Raw genomic sequence first — 26,806 nt, 5'->3', positions numbered from 1 at the left:
GCACCAATCTAGCACTATCTAATTGGTTTTCAAATCCTTTTGATCTAAAAGAATTTTATACACACAATGGATACATGCACGTCTTTGTACATTTTTATGTTGTCATCTAAAATGTTTAATCATAGGTTGAATAGTAATAAAAGATATAATTTCTTTTATATTGTATTTACATTTTAAAATAAACCATAACATCATTGATTTAAATGTGACCAGTGAAATCTAAAAACTAGCGATTCGATATTTAGCACTGAACCATTTAAAAATAAAAGTATGAATTTTTATTAATATCCATAGAATTAACATTGTTTCTAGTTCCTCTTGAGTTTATATTTCCATTCTTCACAAAATTTTACCTTAATATATATTTATTGTTGTCTTTTATATGCCTCTAAAACAAAAAAATGCGGATAAATTACATGTATATTTTTTCCTGTGATTAAAAAATCCTGGATTGAGTTATTCCCATAAGTATTTTGGTATTAAATTTATGGGACAATCACATATGTGTTATAAATTATGAAATATAATTATTATACATGTAAAAATAATTTATGAGAAATGCCAAATTTTGTAAAATGGATGAAATTTTTTTCCCTATTATTCATGAACCTATGGCTAAATATTACTTATTGTTAGAATTGAGACTTACATTAGCAAAAAAGTTTATGTATCACTTTTTTCACTATTTTTCAATTTTATAAATGTAAGGGCTATGAAACACTGTTTACATAAATTGAGCTGGGCTAGAAGAAGTTGCGTTATTCCAATGACACAATTCTTTAAAGTCATCTGAATTATTTGCCAAAACTCGCATAATGAACATCAAGTTTTGATGATTAGCTGGCCACCTAATAAATCCTCCTTCGATTTTTATAAAAGCAAATAATTACAATCCATTCGACTTGCAAAAATATTGGTTAACTGACACCAACACTAGCACAAATATTTCGAAATGATAGTTTGTTTGCTTTCCCCAAAGTTTTTATATCTTGAAGCAATACATCATGGTAAATTTAGGGGAAAATGCTATTTATCTTGCATTGTAGGAGGACAAGGAGGAGGAAAGAACTAGCATAGCTGATTAATATCAAGATCTAGCTCATGTTCAAACTTTATTTGTCCACCTCCATGCCAGTCTCCTCTAAGCCCTTTGCCTGCTTGGTCTCCTTTTAACCTTCATATCTGTGATATAAGAAATTATCCTAATTCTGCAGATGAAGAAAGTGAGGCCTAGAGAAGGTAACTATCAAAATTAAGAGCAGAGCAGGGATTCGAACTCAAGTTCAGCACTCTTTGAACTTAAACATATTGCCAATCACCACTTTCAATTCTAGAATCTTAAAATAAGAACATGATATGTGTATGGTGGATCAGTGGCTTAAGATAGTATTTGGTTCTGCATACTAGGTAAGAATAATAAACATCTAAATCATCCAGAACAAATAATTGTCTCTTCTTGATTCATAGTTTGGATAACAAGCTCTAGATAATTTATTCCAGTCTTCTGTCTGTAAATGGTTAAAAAAAAAAATGCTGTTAACTAGAATAGCCTTTCATTTAAAATCCACGCCCTTTAAAAAATTCGACTTTAAGGTATACTGGTTCGTTACTATTTCAAGATGGACAGTTTGAGTCTAGGATTTGAAGTCACATAGATTTGCACATGTTGATGCCTTATTGAAGATAAGGAATTGGATGAATTACCTAATTTTGCTGAGGCTTAGCATCCTCTTCTGTAAAATGCAGCTAAGAATAAGGTTCATATAACATTTTAATGAGATGACATATATAAAATGTTAACAAGTGAATGGCATAGAATAAACACCTGGAGTCAAGGGCAAGTGGGCACCGATAGGAGATAAGATTGAAAAGGCATCAGGAGCTAGATCACAGAGTATCTAGTACTCTTAGACATAAAGCATAATCTTTGAGTAAAGAATAAGGAATGTTCTTACTGAGGGACTTTTAAAAAATAAGTTTTTTATTTGGGAATAATTTTACATTCGCAGACAAGTAGCAAAGATAATACATGCAGTTTTTATATACCTTTCACCTAGTTTCCTCTAATATTAACACCTTTCAGTTTTCAAATAATAGAAGAATATGATACAGTACTATTAACAAACTACTAGTCATATTATTTTTATAATGTAAGAGCTACTAGGAAAAGCAAGAATCCTTTTATTTTATCAACATAACTTTTTTTGGGATGTGTATTTTAGATCTTCTCTTTTCACCAACATCAGGTAGCCATTTAAGTTTAGTATGTCAGGACTTCACTGCTTTGCTCTATACTTAGAACGCAAACTCAGTAAAGATCCTCTTAATTACATTTAAAAATTGGCTAAATATAATTTGTCTTGTTAATTAATTAGAACATATTTACCTAAATTTAAATCCTTTTAACCATTTTATTTAAGAGTGAGTAATTGAGATATTATATTTATCATTAATGTTTCTAGAATTTCAGATTTCTTTTTCAAATGTGAAATTAGGATGTAATTATCAAAATGTACACTGAAAATTTTGTCAGTAAATAATAGGTGTGCAGAATTCAAACCTTTGCTTATGAAAAACTTCTCTCTATTCACTCACAAAAACTTCTCTCTATTCACTCATATCTCTAGAATGTTCCAAATTTCTTTACCCAACATTTAAAATTTTATAGTCCTTTATTGACCAAATGACCCACGCCATAAAATGCCTTTTATTTCTAGCTTTTTGCTATGGTTAGGCCAATGTGGGCTCCACAGTAAGAGGCTGATAATCAGAAACGACTTTGATTGAAACACAGCAGCATTAGAAATATGTTCATGTCTGTCGTACAGGCCTCCAGTGTCTGCTCAGTTACCCATTGATTTCAGCACAACCCTCCCCCAACCCTACCCATCAGAGTGATAAAAAAGAGTTTATACTCCCACACAAAGGAGTTTAAAATACTTCTCTCTACTGCAGTGCAGGAGAACAACAGGCAGGAATACACAGAAGTATCAGACCTAAGCACAGAGAAAGGCAGAACTAGAGTATTAAGCACATGGACTAAAAGACAACCTTGACCAAAGCTAAGGCTTTTCTGCAAATAAGTGGGAAAGGCTCTGAGACAATACAAATGATGACCATCAATAAGAAGACATATATTAAAATGAGTAGAAACCCAAATTAAAATATTCTCCTAGGAATTATTTTTTTCCAATAATGAGTTAGAAGTTCATATCGGACTCACAGAATATTTATACTTGATATATATTTATATTTAAGTTAGAGAATAAATGTTTAGCTCCTTATTCCAATAAATGGTTAGTTCCAGTGTCTCAACAAATTATCTTGTTTATTTTTTGGAATCAAAAGTTAAATGCTCCAGGTGATATGAAAGCATGATGGTGAAACTAATTTGACCCTCCATTACTTGAGAAGCTTCTGTTGCTTTAAGAGACTGGTTGCTGTCAGGGTCAGCTAAGCATTCATCACAGAACTTCAGGATCCTTATTCTCCTTTCTCCTGCCTGTGACTCCTTCCACTATTCGTTAGTTTTAGACTATTTAAGAATTACTATAAGCATCAGGGATAAAACTACATTGCTGAACAAGAAAATGAATTCGGGATCTTTGTGAAATGGATTTATTTAGAACTGGGACTGTTTTAGAGAAAGTGGGAAGTAAATTAAGGATCTCTATGACACCTCATTGTAGTTATGTCTTCTCTAGCACAGTAAAGAGTTTGCGGTTTTAAAGATCTAAAAATTGAAGTTAGGGATCATGCATTAAATTTCAGCTTTTCATTCACTGGGTTGATGTTTTTTGACAAGTTGCTTACCCTCTCTGAGTCTCAGTTTTCTCATCAGTTAAATGGAGATAATACACACTTAATAGAAAATGTAAGGATTATACAACATAACAGACATGAAGCTTCTTATAAACTGTCTCATATGAGGCATTCAGAACATTAGCTGCTGTGTCCTTATCTCTAACATCAACCTTCTGCATGTGTTACATGCTGTTGAGTTGTCTCCTATTCCTGTTGACCCTATGAATGAGTGATGTCCACAATGTCCTAACATCAACAGCTCTGCTCAGCTCCTGTAGACTCAACCTTTTAGATCAACCTTTTAGAGCAGGCTAATTGTAAGGAAGAGTGATTTACTACAAGTGAAAGAAAAACTTTTCTACTACAAATGTGCAGAAATTTTACTACTACAACGTGCAGAAATTTTCTTTATAGTGTCAAATAAAGCAGATGACATGCCTAAAGATTTATAAACAGAAATGATAGATATCAAGGGAAATTAAAAAATCTGTGCGATTTCTATCAGATCGAGTGCCTTGACAATAGAGTTATGTTGGTGTGCAAGAGAAAATAATTCTCTCCATCTCTTTACCAGGGCATTCTAAATAATACTCCCTTAAACTGCCATTATAGAGTCTGAGAGTTTCGAGGGAATTCTATGCATCTTGAATCTGTCTTCCTATACAAGATTTCCCTTCATGGAAAATGACCCCTCCTTAAACACCGAAGGTAACACAGTATGTCAGCCTAAATTAAAATCTTAATCTTTTAACTGCAGGAAGTGTGTGTTTTACCTACTGGGGTCATTTACTAAGAGCAAGTCTCAACCTCTTACAAATGACGCCACTTCAGATATTCCAAATGTTCATATCTGATAACAAGTATATAATTCCCTTGAAATTTAAACTTGTGCATTCTGAGTGGAACTTAATTTTTTTTAATTGAACTCAGTTGTTTTTAAAGACTTTAGCTATCGATAATTATCAGATTTTAAAAGTTCCTTACATTGAAACCATCTAGGATGAATTTCTCCAGTTCTAGAATTGGAAAAATTTCTTCATTTAGGCAAAGATTCTTTTTAATATTTTCAAATGAATTTATTATTTAAAAATGCAGTTTGTTGGAATCTCATTCTATGCACACTGGAAATAGTATTGCATTCAATCTATAAGAAAATTAGAACAAACTTTGAGTTGCCCCAGTATTGACTACTGTACTAGAGATGAAATTATTCATTTACTCTCATTATAAGCAGGATTCATTATAAGCAGGATTATTTAGGAGAAATATGCTAAGCATAGAGGAAAAATCAGCATACCTAAGTATTTTTATTGTATCTATAGGAAAGTATGAGTGGGAATAAGTCTTCACTAGCAGTTTAAAAGAACTTTCATTTTTTTCACTGAAAAAAATGTTTTATGTGTTTGAGTTTACTTCTAAATTGCACTGGTGCAATAGAAAAACTAACTCTGGATGCTTAATTCAGCAAACAATTATTGAGTGTTGCTACTAATCATAAAGAACACAATGTTGAAAAACAGCCTCATCAACTTCCTCACAAATCTATTGTGAGTGAAATTTACATAATAACAGTTATTATTGATTTGTTTTGTACCAAACTCTATGTTCAGCACTTGGATTTTAAAATGTATTCCTTACAAGAACCTCATTTATTAGACATTATTATTTATATTTATTAGATAAAGAAACAAAATCTTTTGAAAGTAAGATTCAGGCTATCAAAGTCCTATTAAAAAAAAAAAAGATTTTTTTAAGAAAGGAGAGGAAATAGTATACTCACAAGACTCATTAGAGTGAAGTACATTTTTATAAGAGTTTAGAGCTTATAATTCAAGACATTTTGAGAACTCTGAAAAGGAAACAGAAAAAAACAATAATAAATTTTAAATAAACCTCGTATTCTTTTTTAATAGAAAGTTAAGAAATATAAAGTTATTAGAATCTGTAGGCATAATATATCTGGATTTAAGCAAGACATTTAACAAGATTTTTTATAATATTTTTACATCTAAGATGACAAAATGTGAGATAGAAGATTCGGGTAGATTTATAACTTGTTTGCTAATGATAAGAGATATGTAGATTCTATAGTGGTTAGGAGTTTAGGGTGTGTATTTAGAATTATAATTGCCCTCCTTACTATGCCTTGGTTTCTTTGTTTGTAAATTGTTATAGTACCTCCTTTATTGAATGCTTGTAAAATATTCGTCCTGGATTTTACTAAGAAGCAATACATATGAGATATTTTAGATTAAATAATCTAGGACAACCTAGAATTTGTTATCTAGTGATATACCATTAACTCTGATCTAAATCATATCCTGCTAGACATTTGCCTTATTGATTTTGGATAGTAGAAGAGATCGAATACTGATGAAATTTGATTTAAATCTGATTTAAATTCTTTTAGATTTAAATCTTTGAGATTAGGCATGATAATAAATAATAATAATAAAATTTTAATATATAATTTGCCAAGCCCTGTTATATGTCAAATGCTTCTTATATATTATCTGTAATCATCACAGTAACCTAGAAGGGTAAGCATTATTGTCCCCATTTTATGTATGAAGGACTTGAGGCACAGAGAGATCAAGGAACTGATCTTCAGTTACACAGCCAATTTGTAGCAGTCCTCGGGATCAAGGCATGTCTATCTCACACCGATGCTCAAGATGTTTCCATTATATTCTTCTGTCTTAAATGAAATGACATTTCATAGAGATAAATAAAACATTTTATTTCAGGTTAAAACATACTATACTTGAATATGCATAGGATAAGGTATCTGTGGTTTTCCAAAGCTCTCATCAAAAAAAAAAAAAAATCAGAAAAGCTTTAACTTGCTGCAAATTAAGCCTGAATCAATAATATGGTGCTGTTTTCAAGACAATCACTGTAAGTTCTGGGAATGCTAATAAATGTATTCTGTCAAGAATCTATTTACCTTAGGACTGGGTGCATGGGAAATAACAAATGGTGGTAATTATTTTTATTATTCTTATTTTTCTTTATACTGTCCAGGCCACCCCAGTAGAATTGTATGCCATTGGGGTTCAGGGGTTCTCATTTAAGAAGGACCCAAACACACTGGTATAAGTCTCAGAGAATGACTAAATTTCAATACCATGCTACTTAAGGCAGGGTTGAAGAAACTACATATATTTGGCTTAAAAGTTTGATTAGTGGGTGGCATGATAGTGTCTACAGAGCTATCAGAGAGACTGACTCCCAAATCTCAGTAAGTTAACCTCTGTTTAAGATTAGAAAAAAAATTGGGGAAATTAAGATAAACTATCTCATGAGGTACTGAGCTTCTTGATACTGAAAGCATTCAAACAGATACAAGGTGACTGTCAAAATATATAACAGGTTGAGAGTAAACAAGCATTGGAGAGATGGCCCTACTTCAAGTGACTTTCCCTCTTGGAAATTCATATACAATATTTATATTATACACACATACCAGAATATGTATAAAATTAAATTATTTACATTATTTGACTAGATTCAGGTTATAAGGGAAAGCAGTGGATTATCAAAATGTAAATTTTGTACAGCAATCCCTTTTGTATCTTTAAAACTAAAGGATATTCTCTTTGGATTCCTGGTAAACCTCTTACATAATTTCAAAACCTCTTATATCACAGTAACCTAATACTTTGAAGTTTAGAGTTATTTTAAAACATTGATGCATTTATCATTGGAACAATAGAGTCAATGCACATTATACACAGTGGCTATGACTCTGTATCTTGTTAAACACAAATAATTTTAGGAAAACTGCTAGATTTTATTGGATGAGTTTAATGCCCTTGAATTTAACAGCATTGACTCAATGAAGTGTACTTCAAAGGTACAAGTCATCAGAATAATCTTATAATCTGCCCTTTAAGCAATGGCAGATTTTATCTATCAGGCCTTTGAGCATTTTCTTAATATTGCCTATAGCCATATTTCTTCCAGGCAGTAAACAAGTGTTCCGGGAGTGGGCAAGTGAAAGCAAACAGCTACTGAGTTAGGATCAGCTTTGTTTAACTTTTCCTTAGCACCGTTACTAACTCCCTTAAACTGTGGGACTCTGGACCTTGACACACATTAGATTTAGAATGAGCCAGATCCTCCAGGATTTGGTGACTTTTCTTACACGACCCCTTGCAGGCTTACACTTGGGATCTTTGCCAAAACTATATTCCTTAGCTGGTCTCCCATTCTGGCTCCTCCTGCATAGTCACCAAAACTACCATAGCAAAAGCCCCATACTAGACATTGTCCTTTCACTATCTTTAAATCAACCTGCAGGTCATCTTTTGTGGTTTTCACCCAATTGCAGTAAGCTTCAGAGAAGCAGTATTTAGATGTAAACTATCAGGATCTTTGAGGAGGTAAGGATGATGAAACATGAAATGAGATAGATGCCTTTAATGATTAACACTTGAAGTATTTAAGCAGAATCTGAATGATCATCTGACAGGAACGAAGTTAAAAACAAGACAGCCTTTCAAATTGAAAAGACCAAATGTTGCCAGTGTTCCTTGTTAGACACCAGGAAGTCAAGGTGGGTGGCTCAGAAAGCAGTTCTCTCATCAATACCCTGGTAATGTGCTGATTTACCCTGGTAATGTATTCAGTGCCATAAAAGTGTTAATTAATGTATCAGAGAGTTGTTTCACTTTTGCAGGGTGTTTTGCATAATGAGTGGCTTTGCTTTGATGATAGTATTAGGCAAAAGGCTTGTAACGTTATTTGGCTGATTACTCAGGGATAAGAGGTTTAAACTGCACGTTTAGAGGACTAACTAGGGCTAAGATTGAAATGTTATTGCCATCATTTTTTACTGTGCATAGCGAAGGTCCATTTCACTAGAAACAAATAGGGAGTTACAGCTGCGTTCAGACTATGGAGTTCATCACAGCCCAGAGTTTTTATTTAGGTTTATGAAACTGACACAGAGAAGCACAAAGTCACACTGAAGAAGTAGAATTAGAGAGTACATTTTTATATTTAAATATTAAATGTATAGTTCTAGTGTGCTGGAATTAATTAAATACTTACTTGCATTACCTGTTTTCATGAAATCCATTTTAACTTGTGAAATTCCATCTCTCAAGTCTTGGGAGGACTCATATTCATTGAGGAGTGAATGTACTATTTGGGGCCGAGATGATAGTATGTTTCAAAAGTGGTAATTGATTCATTTACTCTGATTTGATAAGTCACAAGCATATCTTGAACTCTTATATTAGATCAAGTTTAGTAGTGTTATTTCTAGACATTAAGTCACTCTTAAAATATGTAAAAGTGAAAAATAAAAGCAGGAGGAGGGAAAGTCCTATAGATTGCTTTTTCAAGAAATGGTTATTATATAGAAAGTTTTGAGTTATTCTAATTACTTCATAGAAAACCAATTTCTAAGAGACTATATTAGTTTTCCACTGCTGTGTAACAAATAACCTCAAGTTTCATCAGTTTAAAACAACAATTTATTTCTTTATAGTTTCTCTAAGTCAGGAATCTGGGAGCAGCTTAGCTGGGTTACTCTGGCCCAAGGTTCTCTCATGAGTTTCATACAAAGGCTTGGCTAGAGAAGTAGTCTCTCTTGAGCTTTCTCAGGTTTTATGTCAGGCCTCAATTCCTCAAAGAGGGCTGGTAATTTCAGTTCCCTATCATTTGGGCTTTTTCACAGGCTACCTGAATGTCCTCAAAATAATGTCACCTGGTTTCTGGGAAACGTAATGTACTCAATATGGAGGCTTCAGTCCTTTTGTATCCTAATTGTGGAAGTAACAGATCATCACTTCTGCTATATTTTATTCATAATATATGAGTCAATAACCCAGTCAACATAGCAGAGGGTAACTAAGCACTGTTTATTGAAGGGAGGAGTAGCAAATAATTTGTTGACATAATTTTAAAACCATCACATGGACATCTTCAGGGGGACTTCTTTACAAACCAATATGGCTAGTTCAATTAATTCCAGCTTTTGGAGAAACAATCTGATATATAGAAAAGAGCACTGCTCAGGAGAGTGAGAAAATACCATTTCTTGTTCTGATACTAATTCGATATGCAATTTAAGTTCTTCTCAAGCTTTAGTGTGAACACAAATTACTCTGAAGGATTGGTATAACGTGGATTTCCAGGTCCTATGCCAAGATATTCTAATTCAGTGGGTCTTGAGTAAGGCCAGAGAGATCGAATTTCTAAGAAGTTCTCAAATCATGCCAATGCTGCCCGCCTGGGACCAACTTTAAATCTCAAGACTGTAGTTGAACTATCTTCCTCAAAATGTAGCCCATGATCCAGCTATCGTCAGCATCACCTGGGATCATGTTAGAGATGTAAAATCTCAGGCTCCAGCCCCGATCTACAGAATTAGGAACAGTTTGACATTCTCCCCAGGTGATTTCTATGGGCTTTATTAAAGTTTGACAAGCACTGCAGTCTTGAAGGTATTGCTTAGCAAATCAAGACCTCAGTTTTCAGCTGTTAAAATGGCATTGTTGATTTCATTTTGATTCCAACATACTGTGGGATGAAAAATTAAGATTTGAAGCCAGATTTCTAGAAATGAACTGTGTTTCCACAAACCTTAGTTTCTGCATATATAAAATGAGACTCATATAGTGTCCCGCCTTGGTTAAGGTAAGAATGAAATACTGTTATGAATATAAAATACCTAGCTTCCATTTGAACAGAGAGCTACAGTCTGATGCTGGTTTTACACTTTTACATGAATATTCAGGTTGCAGCTAGCACAGAGCTGTTTGTGAAATTGCTTATTTGTTATATTGGTTCCACCTATTTGATTAGTTAATTTGGTAAATTTAATGATGCTTTAACTAAAATGATTCCAGTTAATGATTATTGATTTGAATCTCAAGAAGAGGGAAATAAAATTGATTCCTAGGTAATTATAACTTAAAATACATAACATTAAGTGTGTGCAGATGTTGACTGATTAAAGATAATGAATATTGAAAAAAAACTGGTGTAAAATTGGGACCAAATTGGAGGGAGGCAGTTGTGGCTCAGAAAGTAATTAAAACAAAAATGAGAGATGACTGACCCAGGTGGGGTGTTCTTTACTACTGGAAGTGTTCAAGCTGAGGTTAGATGCTCTGCTTTTTAACCGTCTCTTTTTTTCATAACACCATCTTCTTATACCCTTCATTGCAGCTATTCAATTCTAATTGTAATATACTGTATTAATATAGACTAACTACTGGAATAGACATTCAAAATTAGCAATGACTTTAACAAGATGTATGTTTATTTCTTTTTCTCATAAAAGATTGGGCTGAGCCTTTTTGCATAAAAGCCTCCATTAAATAGTCAGAGGCCCAGGTTCTTTCTATCCTGTTACTCAACTATCAACAGATGGCTTTCCATCACATACAAATTGCAACTCACGGAAAGGCAAGGCTAGTTATCCCTTTTATTTATACATTTGTTGGTCATTCATTAAATGCTTTAAGATGCATTCCTTACTTTTCCCTGTTCTGCTGCATAATCTGGTAGGTGACCTTGGCAGATAGGGTATTTCCCCTTCTCTCCCTGTGTGCCTTGAGTGGCATCCACAACAGCTCCATTTCCTCTGTGCCCCTGGCCTCAGACAGATGGCCCAAAGCCCCATAACTCAGTTCTTTCTGTGTTCTCAAGCAGCTAGCAACAGGGAGCTTTGCTTCTAGGCTGTTTCTGTTGTCCCTCTCTCCCTATGAGTTGTAGTGGTGTCCTTCTGTTGTTAATCTTTAACAGATATATGACTATTGTATGGTGTGTATGTATATATATATGTGTGTGTGTGTATATGTATTATATATATGTATGTATATATGTGTATGTGTGTGTGTATATATATATGTGTGTGTGTGTGTGTGTGTATATATATATATATAATCTTTAGTGAGTTTGGATAGTTTGTAACTTTAAGGAATTAATTGTGTTTGGTGTCTCAGATTTTCTGTCACTGTGTAACAAATTCATTGTACGAAATACTTTCTGGTCGAAACACACAGACTAGTCTCTGTTTTAATAGCTTATCTGTGCTTGATAAACTACATGACATTGAATCCCACGCAGCAGTTTTGCATTTCTTCTGTTGGCCTATTGGCATGACCACTTCTAGCTTTAAAAGATGATAGGAAGGTATAAAAATGTCTGATCACTATATTGCACACCTGAAACTAATATAACCAACATATGAGTGTATACCAACTATACTTAAGTAAATTTAATTTTAACAAGATGGTGGGAAATCTAATTTTTATTCTGGATGACCATGAACACAGCCAAAAATCATTGTTCTGTGAGATAAGAGAACACTGAAAACTAAAGGCCAACCAGGATTATCTGCCATAGTGTGCTCCTTGTCACTCAAATATATTTGTGCACACTTCCTCCCACATATAGAACATATTCATCTCAGATCCAAGAGAGAAAATGTCTAAATCTCATCCAGTTACAGTATCTGGTGTGAAGTCCATGATCTCAAGGTTATGAATGTTCACCTATATCTGGTCTGGCTGTGGTTCTTCATGATCCAATGACCTATAACATATCCAATGACCTATAACATACTCCAGTACTGGAGTAGGAACAGGATAGCCACAGTAAAAACTCCTATATAACTTGTCAAGTAATGAGAATCAAGTTATTCAGTTTTCCCTTATTATACTTTTAAAGTCTGTAACAGTATACAATGATGTCATTTATTTCGTTCTCAAGATGGATATTTATGTCTTTTTTTAGTTACCAGTCTGACAAGAATTTTATCAATTTAAATTTTTTTTTACATATGCAGCTTTTGGTTAAATTGATTTTTTTCCTGTTGCTTTTCTATTTTCATTTTCAATGATTTCTGCTCATAACTTTATTATTTCCTCTTTCTGCTTGGATTGAGTTTAATTGTCTCTTCTTTCTCTAATTTCTTCAATTAGAACTTAGATTACTAATTTAATATATTTATTATTTTATAAGGTAAGCATTTCATGGTATAAAAACTTCTCTTAAAAAATTTAGTTAGCTGCATCTTACAAATTTTGATGTCTTATTTACATATTCATTCAGTTTAATTTTTTTCCTTGAGGCTTTCTCTTTAACCCTTACATTCTTTAGGAGTATATCACTTAGTTTTGAAACATTTGGAGATTTCCAGACATCTTTCTGTTATTTATTTCCAGTTCTCTGTGGAAAAAATGACGTTTCGAAACAGATGAAAGAATGGCTCAAGGACAGACAGTGACTTTGACCCTGGCATGGTTGCAAGCGGCAGCCTCAATTCTTGGCTGCTATGTCTCTTTGGATTTGCCAATATTCTTAAAATAAGTAAAATATTTTTTAAATGCTGTAACATTTCTCTGAGGACAACTTGGCAGAGTTGTTTTGACTTCAAAAAGTAAATCACTGGGAACAGCTGAGATGCTTGTCTATTGCACCTATTTGTTTACCTACCTGTCTAGATACTAAAAACAGTGTTCTAACACAGCGTTCCCCAACCTTTTTGGCACCAGGGACTGGTGCTCCTTGAGACTCTAAGGCCTAGTGATCCGAGGTGGAGCTGAGGCAGTGGTGTCTGCAAATACAGATGAAGCTTTGCTTGCTCGCCTGCTGCTCACCTCCTGTTGTGTGGCCCAGTTCCTAACAGGCCACGGACCAGTAGTGGTCCGTGTCCCAAGGGTTGGGAACCTCTGTTTTAAAACAGTGAATTCACATATGCTGCCGAGTCTCATGTTCTCCATTTACCCCACCTGGCTCCAGTCAAACCTACTAGATGAACTTGATTTATATATTTTATTCCTGAAGAATTTATCACCCGGAGATCCAGAGGCTCCTGAGCAACTATAAATCAAAGGGTTTGTGGTATAATCTAGAGTTATTTTAGGCTCTGAAGTCTAACACAATTTGGGTTCAAATCCATACTCTACCACTTGTTAGCTAGCTATGTGTCCTTTTAGTGTACATGGCCTCATCTCTCTGAGCCTTATCAGTATCTTTATTAATATTATGAAAATGCCAATATCTGTTGATTTGCTTACTTTGGTAGATCTAGAACTATTATATGTATATAATATATATGTATGTGTATATATATATCTCTGTATAGCAATGGAATGAGAAACGGCAGGTAACATTTTTTTATTTTATATTAGTTTCAGTTATACAGACATTATATAGTTTATGAAGTGATCCCCCCAATTATTCTAGCATCCACCTGGCTCAACACATAGCCATTAAAATATTATTGATTATATTATTGACTATATGCTCTAAATCCCTGTGACTGTTTTGTAACTACTAATTTGTACTTCTTCACCCCTCCACCTTTATTACCCATCTTCCCAATCCCCCTCCTCTCTGGCAATCACCAATTTGTTCTCTGTACCTGTAAGTCTGTTTTTGTTCACTTTGTTCCTTTTGTTCCTTAGATTCTGCACATAAGTGAAATCGTATGGTATTTATCTTTCTCTGACTTATTTCACTCAGCATAATACCCTCTAAGTCCATCTATGTTGTTGCAAATGGTAAGGTTTCATTTTTCATGGCTGAGTAATAGTCCATTACATTTATGTATCATAACTTCTTTATCCAATAGCCTAGTGTTAGGCACTTAGGTTGCATCCTTATCTTGGCTCTTGTGAATAGCACTGCAGTGAACATAGGGATGCACAGATTTTATGAATTAGTGTTTTGGTTTTCTTTGGATAAGTACCCAGAGTTGCAATTGCTGGGTCAAGTGGTATTCTATTCTTAATTTTTTAAGGAGCTTCCAAACTGTTTTCCAGAGTGGCTGTACTATTTTGCAATCCCACCAAAAGTTTACGAGGGTTCCCTTTTCTCCACATTCTTGCCAACACTTGTTTTTTGATTTATTGATGATAACCATTCTGACAAGTATGAGGTGATATCTCATTGTGGTTTCAATTTGCATTTCTCTGATGATTAGTGATCTTGAGCATCTTTTCATATGTCTATTGGCCATCTGTATTTACTCTTTGAATAAATACCTTTTCAAGTCTTCTGCCCATTTTTAATTGGATTATTTATTATTTTTGCTTGTTGAATTATATGAGTTCCTTATAATTTTTGGATATTAACCCCTTATCAGATGTATCATAGGCAAATATCTTCTCCAATTCATTAGGTTGTCTTTTTGTTGATGGTTTCCTTTGCTGTTCAAAAACTTTTTAGTTTGATGTAGTCTTGTTTAGCAATATCAGAGTTTACTGCCTATGTTTTCTTCTAGGAGTTTTATGATTTGGGGTCTTACATTTAAGTCTTTAATCCATTTTTAGTTTATTCGGTATATGGTGTATGAAGGTGGTCCAGTTTTATTTTTTGCAAGTATTTGTCCAGTTTTGCCAACATCATTTGTTGAAGAAACTGTCCTTACTACATTGTATATTCTTGCTGCCTTTGCAAGGCTCTCTATTCTGCTCCATTGATCTGTGTGTCTGTTTTTATGTCAGTACCATGCTGTTTTGAGTACTATAACCTTGGAGTATAGTTTGATATCAGGTAGTGTGATATCTCCAACTTTTTTCTTCTTTCTCAAGATTGCCTTGGATATTTGGGGTCTTTTATGGTTCCATATAATTTTGGATTATTAGTTCTAATTCCCTGAAAAATGCCATTGGAATTTTGACAGAGGTTGCATTGAATCTATAGATTTTGTGGGATAGAATGGCCATTTTAGTGATATTGATTCTTCCTACTCATGAGCACGATATATGCTTCCATTTATTTGAATCTTTTTCGATTTCTTTTTTCAATGACATAATTTTCTAAGAACAGGTTTTTTGCTTCCTTGGTTACTTTGATTCCTAGGTATTTAATTATTTTTGATACAATTTTAAATGGGATTGTTTTTAAATTTCTCTTTCTGATAGTTCATCATTGGTGTATAAAAATGCAGCCAATTTCTAAATATTAATTTTGTATCCTGCTGCTTTAATGAATTCATTGATCAGTTCTGTTTTGGGGTGAAATCTTTAGAGTTCTCTCTATATAATATCACGTCATCTGCAAATGACAGTTCTACTTCTTTCTTTCCAATTTGGAAGAGTTTTATTTCTCTTTCTTGTCTGATTGTTGTAGCTAGGACTTCCAATTCTATGTTGAATAGAAGTGGTGAAAGTGGACAATCTTTTCTTGTTCCTGATCTTAAGGAAATCACTTTTAACCTTTCCCCATTGAGTGTGATGCTAGCTGTAAGTTTGTCATCAATGGCTTTATAATGTTGAGGTATGATTTCTCTATTCTCACTTTGCCGAGAGTTTTTATCATAAATGGATGCTGGATTTTGTCAAATTCCTTTTTTGCATGTATCGATATGATCATATGGTTTTTATCTTTTGATTTGCTAATGTTGTGTATCACATTAATTGATATGAGGACATTGAATGAACTTCGCATCCCAGGAATAAATCCAACTCGATCATGGTGTATGATATTTTTAATGTATTGCTGAATTCGGTTTGCTAATATTTTGTTGAAGATTTTTTGCATCAATGTTCATCAGGAATACTGGCCTATAGTTTTCTGTTTTTGTACTGTCTTTGTCTGGTCTGGAGATCAGGGTAATGGTGGTCTTGTAAGAAAAGTTAAGGAGCCTTTCCTCTTCTTGAATTTTTTGGAATAGTTTGAGAAGAATGGGTGTTAATTCTTTGAATGTTTTGTAAAATTCGTCTATGAAGCCATCTGGTCCAGGACTTTTGTTTTTTGGAAGTTTTTTACTTACTGATTTGATTTCATTGGTGATAATTGGTCTGTTCAGATTTTCTGTTTCTTGACTCAGCCTTGGGGGTTTGTATGTTAATAGGAATGTATCCATTTCTTCCAGATTGTCCAATTTGTTGGCATGTAATTGCTCATAGTATTTTCTTATAATCCTTTGTATTTCTGTGGGATCTGTATTTACTTTTTCTCTTTCATTTCTGATATTATTTACACAAGTCTTCTCTTTTTCTTGATGAGTCTTGTTAAAGGTTTATCAATTTTATCTTTTCAAAAAACCAGCTCTTGGTTTCATTGAACTTTTGTATTGTTTTTCTAAACTCTATTTTGTGTATTTCCTCTCTGATCTTTATTTCCTTCCTTCTACTCACTTCGGGTTTTGTTTGCTGTTAATTTCTATTTCTAAGTGTAAAGTTAGATTGTTTATTTTTTTCTTATTTCTTGAGATAGGCCTATATTGCTACGAATTTCCTTTTTAAGGACTAACAGCAGGTGACTTTACTTGAATCCACTTTGGGCTTATTGTTTATGCTGACTACAATCGTAGTGGCTCATTTGGTTTCAGATCTGTGTTCACATTTTGTTGGGCTTCTTTACTACCATTTTTGCCCCATGCTATTAAATGGTCACTAGCAGTAATGAAGAATCCAGGAAAAATCAACTAAAACATCTTCATGTCTCACATTTTCCTGAGCATCCCCAAATTCTTGAATATTGTGTTTACCAGATCTTCTTTCTGCTTTCACATTTGCTCTGCTACTACTATCAACACATAGTGAGATCCACTTTTTTTTTTAAAGGGAGATCCTTTTAAATGAGAAATTAGTTCTGTTGCTTGAAGCTTTAGCCAGAAATCAACTTCAGTTAGCAGTGGATGTTCCTTCTCAGAAAACTTCATGTTTATCTAAAGGTGGTTTAGAAAGTCAATCGTAAGAATTCCATAAACCCTTTTTAATATGTAGCAACATTCTTTTTAAAATAAAAACTATATACATTTAAAATGTACAACACAATCACTTGATATACCTAGTGAAAGGATTACTGTAGTCAAGCTAATTAACATTTTATTTTCTCACATCTCACATACTTTTTGTATGTGCTATGAGAGTGTATGAAATCTGCTCTCTTAGCAAATACAATTGAAGTTATTTACTAAAATCTCCCCAAACTCATTCATAATAAATGTAAATTGACCTACACATTCTTATCCCTACTACTTCTCTGACTTCATGCCTTCATTCTAACCATTTCCACATTTTATGAGTTTTGTTTTGCTTGCTTGTCCATTTGTTGCTTTCAGTTTTATATCCCACATAAGTATGAAATCATATAGTTTTTACTTTTTCCATCTGACTTATTTCACTTAGCAAGATATTCTCAAGATCCATCCTTATTGTCGCAAATGCCAGTATTTTGTCTTTTCTCATGGCTGGGTAATATTCCATTGTATGTATGTACCACATCTTCTTTATCCAGTCATCTATCTAAGGACACTGGTTGTTTCCATGTCTTTGTCACCATGAATAATGCTGCAATGAACCATAGGGATACATACATCTTTACGAATAAATGTTTTCAAAAGTTTGGGTAGATAACCAGAAGAGAGACTGCTGAACTTCTCTTAAGAAGATATATAAATGGCCAAGAGATACATGAAAAGTTGCCCAATGTCACTAGCTACTAGGGGAATACAAATCAAAACTACAATGAGATACCACCTCATACCTCTTAGAATGGCTATTATCAAGAAGACAAGAAATAACAAGTGTTGGAGAGGTTGTGGAAGAAAAGGAACCCTCATACACTGCTGTATACAAATTGGTACAGCCACTATGGAAAACAGTATGAAGGTTACTCAAAAAATTAAGAATAGAGTTACCATACGATCCATTCCCACATTTTGCTCTAGGAAATGTCTACTTTTTCTTCTCCCAAAACTCTAAGCGCAAGTTGGTCTCAGGTCCTTTGCAAGTGAAGTTTCCTCTGCTTAGAATATGCTTCATTCTCTCCTGTAGTCTGGATGGCTTGATCCTTCCCTCATACAGATGTTTACTTGAATATCATCAGTGAAGACTTTATGAAACATTATATTTAAGTTGAGTTGAAAATGTTCTATGGAAAATAAGAGAAAAAAATCTTTTTAAGTTCTAGTCATTTGTTTTTTTTCTGTCAGGAAGTCTTTATTTGATTTTATGATTTATTCTACCCCATCTCATCTAAGCATAGAAATCAATAGTACATTGATGACATACACTGAACTCTTATCACCTCTCCTCCTTGTTGGCTAGGCAGTGGTTCTAACACAGATCTTGGTGTCTCTGGCTAACTCAACCAAGGCCAAGCCCTCAACACTATCTCAAATAGGAGGTGAAACTGTGTGTGTGCATGTGTTTGTATGTGGGCATGTACGGGGGAGTATAGTCTCTTGATTTGTTCCCAAAATTGAGTATCTCAAAACTGCTTTAAAAGAACTACAGTTTTGATATTGATAATATGTATTTATTAGTTCATACCTATAAAACTGTATTTAGTTTGGGACTTAATATTTTAAAATTTAAATTTCAAAATTTTAAATGCACAAAACAAAATTATTTCTAAAAATAACATATTCATGTAAATTAAAACTAATTTTAGAAACCTGTTTATATTATCTGAACATTAAAAATTACATAAGCTGAATAATTATTGGTAAAGTTTTACATATATTTATCAATTTCTCAGACATCTATCTCTATAATAGAGTCACTGATATTTTTCTGGATATATTTATTTCAATGTAATGCCACTAATTTAATTTTTTTCTGCAAAATTATTGCTATCATTTTAAAATTTGCATTTTGGGTTACTACAGTTTAAATTGTTGACACCTTCAATTGACTTCTCCCTGAAGAACGATAATTACCAAAATGTGATTCAAAGACTTCTAGGGGACTTGAAATTCTTTTACAGAGTTAATGAAATCAAAACCATTTTTATATAATACTAGACTATTATTTACCTTTCTTGCTCTCGTTCTCTCATAAATGTGTGGTAGAGTTTTTCATAGATTTCCTTACGTGGTATCACAACAGATTGAATACAGAAGCAAATATGAGAATCCACTTATCCTCTATAAATCAGGTATATTCTAAAACTTTTGTAAAGTAAAAATATGGGCTACTCATCTTACTAAAAAGATTTTATATAGAAATATATCAATTTTAATAAAAATATTTAGGGTAACATGTAATGGGTTTATTATTTTAAATAAATTAATAAATATTTGTATTTATTAGATATGAATTAATAAATACATACTACTCATATCACTTTTTAATATGGTAAGTCTTAATATGTATTACCCAAATAACAAAAGTTCTTCTGAATACTCAACAATATACCTAGCAGACATCAACAAATTCTGCTAACTGAAGTATGTATTCAGTTATATATTTATGTTGAAATGTGTAAATATTTAAACTCAAATAGTCTTACTGGTATAGTCTTTTTCCCTCCCTTAAAAATGTTTTCTTTGAGAAATATTTTTATAAGACAAAATATCATTTTCTATGATTCTTTTAATAACTTTAACAATTTTAGATGCTGAAATTTTCTGTCTTCTCAATTTCAATCTTTTGTGTTATAAAATATAAATTTCCAAATTGGGCATCCTTAAAAATATTCTCTCCACAATCTCAAAAAATGACAAAACAGAACCCTAGAATTTAAAAATGAGAGTACTATGCACATTTTGAGTTTTTTTTTCTAATCAGCCCTTTTGCTTTGGTAAGATAAATTTAAATACTTTTTTTTTATTAAGCTTTGTTGTCATTATTTGCAATTCTACTAAAACATTTAAAATGAAATATTTTTAATATTCTAGTAATTGAATAGTTTGATCACAAATTCTAAACTGACTTCTAACAAAATGCAACCAAAATTTATACAATTTGTTTATAAAATTCATTCAATATCAAGAAAGAATATTAAGATTTATTTAAAATTTGTCTTCAAAAGCTATAATATTTTAAAATTCTGATCGATGGGCAGCAAAGAGACGAAGGACATACTGCAACATGCTAAAGTTTTTTTATTCAATATCAGTTACATTACAAACATTTTGAATTTCAGTAAGCCAGTGAATATATATTTGTGCTTTTGACAACTATAGATTCTACTTGGATTGGTATGATACTGCAGCTTATTTTGATGTACTTATGAATTATGTGTATACCATACCAAATTGCAAATATATTTTTGCTTCTTACTCTTTTTCATATGGTAAGAATATTGTTTTTCCATGATAGTGTGCCACATCAAAATCTATACTTTTATTTGCATCACATAAACAAGGCATTTTATCTTAATGTTTGTCTTTTTAAACTGAATTTAAACTGAATTTAGCATTCACAGTATTGCTAGATATTTCATCTTCAGTGGAAAGAATTTCCAAAAGTTTACTCCATGATGTAGAAGAAAAAAAAAAAGAGGCGTCTAATGATTCTGCTATGAACTGTATCATTTAACTATTGCAGTTAACCTATTTAGCAATACTATTTTGTTTTTCTTATCTATATGAGATAACTTAAAATGAAAATGAGCAAATTAATACAGAGCACAATTATTTGATCTAAATGAAAAGTCATACATCTCATATATTTATATGCAGATTGCATCATTGTCTCAGACATAGTGTTCTTCAACTCATTACTAACTTTTGAAGCAGACACTAACTTCAGAAGATTTGTGTCATCAAGCCTTTATGTGGTCAGTGATATGATGGTGACTGTCATGTTGAATGGTAAATATTAAAAATATTTTAAAAAATTTAAGAAAGCTTATATTATACATCAGTGTCTTCAGAAATGAAAGTCAATGACTTTTCATCAACTATGAACTTCTAATTTTTTAGGTCATTGCTGCTGAAGCAGTTCATTTGCAAAATTTAAAAAAATATTACAGTATAACTAAATGCATGCATAGTTGTATCTCTTTCACAATAGATCAAACCATTGCAGTAAAAGAATTCAAATCACTGTTACACTCATTGGCAAGACTGCTTGACCTCTATTTCCTTAACATATTTTATATAGACATAGTTTATTCATTTTCCAATTTTTCCCTGATGTGGCAAATTGACTAGTACACCAAATACCAGTCAACTTTCAAACACTTCCCTTCGATGACCATCGATGACTAGAATGAGTTACCAATCCTTAGCCGCTCACCTCAAAATATGCTGTTTTGACAACAAGATTCCTGCATGCTACTCTTGAAGAAAAGATGACTAGTTATATTGTGTCTGGAAAAAGTCAGTCGAAGAGAGAGGGTTTACTGTCTTTCATATTTAAACACATGTTAAAGTGAAAATATTGTTAACTGCATGTTTGTTTCGCACCTAACTAGATGAGATCGTGGACGAAGGTGGAAGTACGAAATGGAGATCTATCAAAACCATCTCGACTCCCTTAATGCAGGTGTTTTTTATTTGTTTGATTATTTGTTTTTAACAAGCAAAATATTTTGTTCTCTCTCATGAAGGTGACAAATTTGTTCAAAGGTGGATAGATGGTCCAGAGCAAGTAGATTGCTCTGCCCTGTAAGATCCCTTGTAGGTAAAGGTGGTATCTGTCTTGCTGCCCTATAGTCTCTTAGGGCGTTGCCTGTATCCCGTGGTTAAAGCTGACTAATGATCACCATTTGAGCCTCAGGAAGGAAAAAGAAAGTACAAGACAAGCAATTTCATTTAAGGAGGTAATATTGAAGCTCTGTACATCATTTCTGCTGATATTCTACATGGAAGAGTATAGTTGTGGATACCTTTAGCTGCAAGTAAGATTAAGAAATATAGGCTAGGAAATGTGAGGAAACAATTACAAACTCAGACCTTAACACCTAGATTGTGACAATTGTATGGATTATATCATCAAAAGGAAATAAAGAGAATCCTTACCAGCCAGGCCTCAGAAATACATTAGATTATTTTTTTTTTATTTTATGCATAAACATGCCCAAGGGCTCCTGCAATATTCACTGATGTTTAATGCAGTAATTAAAAAGTAAAAATTTATTTAAAAATGAAAAAACTAAACCAGGACACCATGGCAATAAAAATAAACCGGGACAGTGTTGGAGAACTAGGATATGTGGTCTCCTTAACTTTTAAGGGTAATAGTGGAAAAGGAACTCACATTTATTTAGCACCTGATACACAGCTGGACTATGCTAACTACTTTAACTCTGCAGTTTACTTTGTGTTAACCATCCAAATATGTCAGTATTATTAGCCTCAATTTCTATATGAATAAACTGAGAGGGTGAGTAACCTTTTCAAAAGCCATGTTGTAGCTAAAATAGTCAAGTCATGCTCTTTCTGTTAGACCTAACTCTCTCAATTAATAAGCAAGTTCTAAAGAAGGGATTATCAGAAGATTGAAGAGCATCATTACAGAATTAGTTCATGCTTGCAAAGAATATCCCCTATTGAGTCAATTTTTATTTTTATTTTACTTTGAGTAATCTTAGTTAATATGTTCTCTTTTAATGTTTAAGTCCCAGATTCTTAAAACATGTCTTATTATTATTTTTTTAATATTTCTAGAGAAAATTCTCAGGCAGCAACATACATAGTAACCTAGTCAAGATAGCACTTGTCTTATTGGACTAAATTTCTTTCCACTTTTTCCAATATGATCTACTTAGGTCTCAAGCAATGATTGAAATACAATATTTATTATTAGTAATGACAATTCAAGTATTTGTATGTCCATTTTCCTTATAGCAAATGGGTGAGAAGTAGCTCATTTGAAGAACATACTTTCTTCTAGTGCGATAGTATGGTGCCCTCTCAACATCTATTATCAATCATTACATCATTTTGATCCTTCCTCACCCTTCCTTTATCTCTATCCAAATAGCCTATAACTAAACTCAAAGTCTCGTCATCCATGGCCTGAAATAGTGGAAGTAAACACCCAACTTGTTTTCTCATTTAAACCTTCAGCTCTTTAAAATGTGTTTTATGAACTGTAGCCATACTGCTTTTTATAAATTGGAAATCCATTCATAGCCTTTCTCTTCTGAGTGTTTCTTGGATCCCTTTGCCATACTTTAAAGCTCTTCTCCATATGTCTTCTCCAGCCATACTGTGCTACTTACAAATCTTGGAATATGTTCCTCTGCATATGTGTCCTTAATCTGAAACAGCCATTTCTTTATTGGTGATGTCACCTGGAAAATTCCTACTCATTTTTCAAGACTTTCTTTCAACATTCTTCCCTCTGAGAAGCTTCTCAACTCACTCTGACAGAATGAGGTCCTTGTCCTTTCACATTTGCATAGCAGACTCTGTATTCCTTGGTCATAGAACTGTTAACCTTGAATTGCAATTATTATTACTAATAATTACAGAGCATTACATTTCAAACACTGGACTAAGTATCGTTCATATTTATGTACATTGGGGTATTTAATTTTCCCACTAACACAATGAAGTATGTTCTTCTCATGTCCTCCATTCCACTGATGAAGAAATAGGCTCAAGAGAAGCTAAGGGAGCTGCCTGAAGTTAAGTGATTAGTTAATCAAGCCAGGAAAGAAATGAAGTCAGTGTACTTAAATTTGTTTTTCTATTATGCAGAACTCAGACTATGAGTTCTTGAGAACAGGGACAATGTAATATCAGTCCCTAGTCTAGCATATAATGTGTGCTTAATGATTATTTGTTGAATAAATGAATAAAATGTTTATCAAATCATGGTAAAATATATTTTTAGAATAATAACTGGACAACAAAATAATTCACTTCATTGGAATAAGTTTTATTATGATAAAAGTCACTTATTATTAAGATTTATTTTATTCTTTGACTGCTTTTCTTAATAATTCCGTTAAGTAGTTGCATTCTAAACACTCTAGTTTTTATGTGCAAAGATAGTAAAGGCAAAGTGTTAGCCAATTATTTACTCCGACAGAATTATCAAGCTGAGGGATCCCGTGCCAGTCTGCTGCTCCAAGCTTGGCACTTTCACATTCTCACTTATGAATAGTATCAGGAATGCTGAGTAAAGTATTGAGTTTCCTTCTGATGCTGTTTTGTGAAACTGATGGTGTAGAGTCAGTCAGACAAAACTGGCCTTTTTTAAAGAACGTATTTTGTAAGCAGGCACTCTGGAGAGATTCAAATGGTCCTCACCTCAAGGTGCTTTTTGACTACAGACTAGTAACAAGTACTTTTAGAGATATATTTATTGTATAAAACATAACATCAAGGGCAGAATGGCTAAGAAAATACTGAAAGAGAGCGATGAATTCCAATGAAAGACTTTCTCTACTGGGAGGCATCTAATCTTGATACTGAAAAATGTAAGATTTAGTAGGTGGAAAACAGGTGGGAAGAGCACTCTAACAGAATGCTACACATAATGGCAGAAAAGCAAGAAAGTTCAGAGTAAATTTGGGACGTGGAAAGGAACAAAGGCTTGATTAGAGTGTAGGTGAAATGAGAAGAAATTTGATAGAAAGAATACAGGCATTTAAGCTAATGAAGTTGAGCGTAGAGAAAAAAGATGTGGCAAATTAGTTTTACATGCTGTCGAACTGCAGACTTAAAATTTTTATAACTACATAATTATATATATAGTTATAATTATTGAGAGATAAGGTATATAGTATATAAAAATTACTGATTTTCAAGATAGTGAAATTAAATATAAATATTCATCATTAACTGTTATTGTTAAACCTGAATATTTGGCATAAGATTTTTCAGTATTTATGCACAGCAACGATCACAACTCTAAAACATAAGATTGTCTCCATCTTTTCTAGTCTTAGAAAATCATAGTATTGTACATCTTGTAGATGTGTAACTGAACAAGTTACCTTAGCTTCAGTTTATATCTGTGCAAGAACAATACAAAGTTACTTGCCTATTGGCTTTTTGTTTGTTCGTTTTATTAATATACAATTAAGTGTGAGAAAGGCCATACATAAGTTATTCTAAAATTTGTCCACGTCATTTTTTGGAAACTAAGTAAATGGGAAAGTACTTCCACATATTTTATTATTTTGAAAAGCATAATAAGAGTCCTTATTCTTTATCTTGTTAGATTTTGATCCTTCATCCCTCGCCATTGCAACCTTCTTCCTTTTGTCCATCCCTGTGCTTTCTCCACCATCCACACCAGTAGGCTGTGAGGCTAAAAGAAGCATTGTTGCAAGCAATTGAGCTCTTGACAGTGGTAACAAAATCATCCAGGTGCTTACAAGTCAGAGCAAAGAGGAATTGACCAGTACAGTGTTGTTTAATACAGTAGCTACTAGCTACATGTGACTATTTAAATTTGAATTAAGTTAAACAAATGAAAAATTTAGTTCCTTAGTTGTACTAGTCACATTTTAAGTGCTCAGTAGCCACAGATATCAGATGGCTCAGATTTATAGAACATTGCTATCATTGCAGAACATTCTATTGGATAGTGTTAGACTCTAATGTTAGACACGACTATGGCACTAAGTTGTTCATTTTGCATCATTTTTTCTTTCTGGGCCTCATTCTTCTTTATATAACATTATTATACAAATAATAACACTGATTTTACTTACTTGTGACCCTAACTCTAACAACCGTTGAACAGCTTGTTGATAACCATTCTTTGAATTATAACTTCGTCTATAACAGTTATGATCTAAAAGACTGAACTAACATAAAACATAATGTATTTCTTTCAGTGGTGTTTACAGAAGACTTTGCTGCATGCCATGCTCATTTAGGTGAAGTACTTCTTTTGAAAACTTGTAAGGCAGGATGCTACATTACAAAGGTCATATGCAAATGGCTGCTGAAATATCTTTAGCAGCAAAAACATTCAATTATATAACTTCCTGCCTTGCTGTGAATTCATACCTTTTTTTCCTCTGCATAAAATGACATTTCGTACTTTTTCCATAGGTTATGTGATTAAGCAGCATAGATATTGGGATCAAATTACCAAGTTAGGCAATGTTGACATTGTGGATAATGAGGATTCTGTGGTTATTGTGCTTGGCTAAAGGAGGCTGGCTGACTAGCATTTACCCAGTGGCCAAGACACCCCATGGAGCCCAGCAGTAGTGTCTATGGCAAGGCACAGGGAAGCAAATGAGAGATCAGGTTCATGTGGCCTTATGGCTTATAAGGGATGAGGATACGTGAATTCAAGGAACCATCGGAGTGTATATATTCAGGTTATATTTCTTCTAAACACACCTTCATGTACTCCTTCAGAGATCCTGTCTTAAAGAA

At 33.1% G+C, this 26,806-nt stretch overlaps 1 protein-coding gene across 2 annotated transcripts in view; it reads left to right on the top strand.

Annotated features, from left to right (window-relative positions):
• GRM5 (glutamate metabotropic receptor 5) overlaps nt 1-26,806 on the top strand; it is a 400,870-nt gene that overhangs the window by 64,863 nt on the left and 309,201 nt on the right. Inside the window, exon 1 of one of the 2 annotated variants that reach the window (XM_039848325.1) lies at nt 8,280-8,362. The exons of the other annotated variant lie outside the window; for it this stretch is intronic. The gene's annotated coding sequence lies outside the window, so the exon portion shown is untranslated. Of the gene's footprint in view, nt 1-8,279; nt 8,363-26,806 lie in introns of those variants that run through there. 2 annotated transcript variants of the gene reach the window in all.

The sequence above is a fragment of the Pteropus medius genome, unplaced genomic scaffold, assembly GCF_902729225.1.
Source record: "Pteropus medius unplaced genomic scaffold, Ma_sr-lr_union100, whole genome shotgun sequence".
NCBI classification, from domain to species: Eukaryota; Metazoa; Chordata; class Mammalia; order Chiroptera; family Pteropodidae; genus Pteropus; species Pteropus medius.
This window is presented reverse-complemented; position numbering and strand designations above follow the sequence as displayed.